This window comes from Octopus bimaculoides, chromosome 26 (assembly GCF_001194135.2).
Source record: "Octopus bimaculoides isolate UCB-OBI-ISO-001 chromosome 26, ASM119413v2, whole genome shotgun sequence".
NCBI classification, from domain to species: domain Eukaryota; kingdom Metazoa; phylum Mollusca; class Cephalopoda; order Octopoda; family Octopodidae; genus Octopus; species Octopus bimaculoides.
The window spans coordinates 23,145,443-23,149,672 of NC_069006.1; the positions used below are offsets into that span (position 1 = coordinate 23,145,443).

General features: G+C 34.3%; 1 protein-coding gene across 2 annotated transcripts in view; it reads left to right on the top strand.

Moving 5' to 3' along the window:
* Positions 1 to 4,230, top strand: part of LOC106879162 (uncharacterized) — a 40,245-nt gene that overhangs the window by 33,500 nt on the left and 2,515 nt on the right. The window lies entirely within an intron of this gene.

Genomic DNA, 4,230 nt, shown 5'->3' on the forward strand with positions numbered 1-4,230 from the left:
ATATAAACATATATTGAGTCATAAAGAAAGTTATATACATTAGCAGTTGAATATGGTGTAGCAAGTTCTAGGATTTGAAACCCTTTTCCGAAATTACCAGTTGACTATCCTGAGTGATCTACAATTGAGGAATGCATATGTCATGTGTATGTTCAATTTGTTGACCAATTGGTTTCCAGGAATTCCTGCCACCAGTCAGAACATCGCCCTAAGTGGCTTTGAGATTCGTGTCCTTTTCCTCTGGTTAAGCAGCTTAGTGCCAAACACTTTTGGCGCACACTGATTGCATTGTGTATTTTTTTTTTTGCCACGGTTAAGATATAAACAAGAGTGAGAAAAGTGAAATAAAAAATCACAGCTTTGGAACAAAATACCTTGTGGTATTTGTCTTGCCTGAAATCTACAGACGATCCCTTGAGACTCTCACCAACATCAAATGCAGTCAACCAGAGATTGATCCATGGGGAAACCCATGACTATCAACACAAACTGTGATAAAAATAAAACAATATTATCAGAATTAAAAACAAATGAGTTGATCTTATTGTTGTTGCTACTGCTGCTGTTTTTCTTTTGTTGTTGTTGTGGTTGTTGTTGTTGCTGTTGTGGTTGTCATTGTTTTCGTTGTTTAGCTCCAACCAGTTGAAACTGAGCAGATCTCTTCCTGTCAGGAACATTCTGTTGTTTTTTTAAAAGAGACTGTACTATGATTTGACTTCTATTTCTAGCAGATCGAGCAAACTCGTAAAGGGACCTTCAGATCGTTGTCATTATCTTGATGCTAATGCCATTATAACCAGATATGAAACCTGTTAACCTAAAACTTTATAAATGGAAAATAATACAACCCAAAACATACATAATGGATCCTAGCAACAATCTAAGACCAGTCTCTACTCACAGATACCACACTCAAGTCACTAGGACCAGACTAGTTTCTTATCACAAAAACAAAACTGACAAAAAAAAACTTCTCTTTCGATAATGCTTGTTGCAAGAATCATGGGAATGCTATTATCTTAATGATGTCATTATTACCAGATATGAAACCTGTTAACCTGAAACTTTGTAAACAGAAAATAATACAATCCAAAACATAGATAATAGATCCTAGCAACAACCTAAAACCATTCATTGCTCACAGAATACTACACTTAAGCAAAAGACTAAGATCAGTCACTAGGACCAGATTAGTGACTAATCACAAAAACAAAACTGATGGAAAAATTCATCTTTCCATAATGCATGCCACAAGAAATTATTCCTAGCATCAAGTCAAGTAAAATCGTTGTAATCCATGCATACAAACTTCTTTACAAGTGTTGGGAATGTAAACACTTAATGAATATATTGCATGATTAAAAAATATACTAATATAAGGATTCCTATATACAGTAAATTATATAAAAAGACTTTATACATTGTCAAAAAAATTAATTATAATTATAAATACTAAGAAAGGATATACAAATGTATAAAAATATCAAATATCAAATACAAAAAATTTCTAAAACAATATGTAATTTACAAATATAACAAAATATAATATTGTATTATACAGTGAGTTTTATGAAAAGAAATTATAAACTGCCAATCCCTTTATAAGCTATAGAAGTTACACAAATGTATGAGAGAGTGTATAAATATATAAAGATTTAAAAATATAAAATATAAAAATTTTGTGAAATATTTTTTTTTACAAAGGTATTTAACTTCTTAGAGGCTACACCAAATGTGTGTATGTATGCATGTGTATGTGGTATGTGTGTTTATGTGTATGTGGTATATATGTGTGTGGATGTGTTTGTGTGTGTATGTGTGCATAGTTGTGTAGAGGTGGGAGAGTGGGAATGTGTAGTGGGGGAGGTGAATTTCTGGTCTCTTTCTCCTCACCAATGCTTGATAATCAGTGTTGGTTTGTTTACATCACTGTAACTTAGCAATTTGGCAAAAGAGACTGATAGAATAAAACAAAAAATCAAGTTCTGGATTCAATTTCTTCAACTAAAAACCCTTCAAATCAGTGCCCCAGCTTGGCCTCAGTCAAATAACTGAAACAAGCAACAACAAAAAAACAAGTGACAGATAAAACATGATATATCACTCTTACGCTATAGCTTTATCTTCAGCTTTGTAATTATTATCCCATCATGATGATGATGATGATGATGATGATGACGACAGAGTACTTATCAATATTCAAACCTATTTCAAGTCACCAGCAGGCTCAGAGGGGGTGAGTACAATCAAATGAACAGTCAAGACTGTTGATAAGAAATAGACCTGATCCAAAGGTGAGAGGAACATAACATTTATGAGTTACAGTAACAATGGTTCCTGTTTGGTCTGTTCTCTTTACCTTTCTTCTAACAGGTAACTGTGAACTTTATTGCTTCTCTTCACAATTCAGTAATGTAATACATGTATATGTTCGTTAATTTCTCAATTACTCTCTTAAATATCTTTCTTAATTAAATGGATCCACATTTCTCTTCTATATTTCATTTTTTAAAATTTATTTTCATTGTAAACTAATAATAATGATAATCCGTTCAACTCCAAGGGGATGGGAAAAGTCAATCAAGTTGACCCCAGTATTTTGACTGCTACGTAATTTATCGACCCCAAAAGGATGAAAGGCAAAGTTGACCTTGGTGGAATTTGATTTATAATAAGTGAGTCAGTTTCTTGCTACTCAGAGTCTCACCTGTGTGTGACATCCTGACCCCAGGGCCATTAGAACTGAACGGACATCACTGAGAATTCCAAATTTAAACAAGGGAGAAATAGCTGTTCCTAATAAAACCAAAATATGAGATGGTCATGGGTGAAATGTTTAGGATCATCGATCTGCCCAAACAGCACAAACTCAGGGCTACCCAACAACAACAATGAATTATAATAACAGCTAAACTCAGATGTTTAACCCTCTTCTTTAAATAATACTGATGTTTAGCCCCAGGTAAACTCTGATCCAGTACACCAATGATCAAAGGCATTCTTGCCATGACCATCCTGTTTCTTGTGTCAAATTATATCATCTGTTTGATTTTTTTTTTTTTTTTGGTGGGGTTTTTGTAGTGAAGGTAGGATGAGAGTAATTTGGCTGCTATTTCTCACAGCTTCAAGAATGTTTTTCTCATCCCCCCCCCCATAATAGCACCATGTCACAAATAATTGTGTGTTGTTTAACCCTAGGTCTGTCCTATTCTAGCAGGATTATAATCAAACATGTTCCAGTTGTGACCATTCCATTTGTTAGTAAGTCTGTCAGAAAGCATATTGCTTTGTGCAGCCTTCTTTCTTAGGTGATAAACAGAGTTCAATACAAAGATCTTTGGTGACTATTTCTAGCAGGTTTCCCACAGTTCCATGCATCATAAATATCTTCCTTGTTTTTCTGTTTTTGTTGTTGCTGGTGGTGTTGTTGTTGTTGTTGTTGCTGCTGCTGTTGTATAATTCTCCCATCAATTATTTCTTCAAACTCTATTCCTTCCACCTCCTACTTCTCCTGTTCCTCCCACTCCAGAACCTGGATAATATTTCTTATCAGTTAAGACCAGAAGCCATGAGAGCCAGTGCCTAATACTACATCAGGGCCTTATTATTATTATTTTTGTTCCTCTCAATTTTACTTTCAGTTTCAACCAGCAATGGTCTGTCCTGCTACAGTTGTGAAGGAAGCAAACCTTTTTCAGAATGTGAATCAGACATAAGGGAATACCGATTGGGAATGGATTCAAAGTTTGCAGTAAACTGTTCAAAATATTCACACATGACAAAGCCATACTGTGCTATTGAAAGATACATGAAAAATGGTAAGTAAATCCATCAGTTTCTACCAAGATAGAGACACGAGTAAAATTAATAATAGAGAAATGAAAATAAAACTTTGGAAACAGCAAGGCAGCCATAACTTATATGGAAACTATGAGCATGCTTTCAAGGGAGATAATCAGAGAAAGACTTGAATGTCAACGTAAGATCATAATACTTCATGTAAAGTAAAATAAGTATAACAAATAATCCAGAATCCTTGTCCAGTATTGGATCAATTCCAAAATCTAATCAGTTCGTGCCAGTCACAAGACCAGACATCCCTGAAAGGTTCATCCATATCCATCCAACGGTTCTTCAGATATCTTGTCCACGAACAAACAAACATGACTGAAAACAATATCTCCGCCTTTGCTAAGGCAGAGGTAATAATAATAATAATAATAATAATAA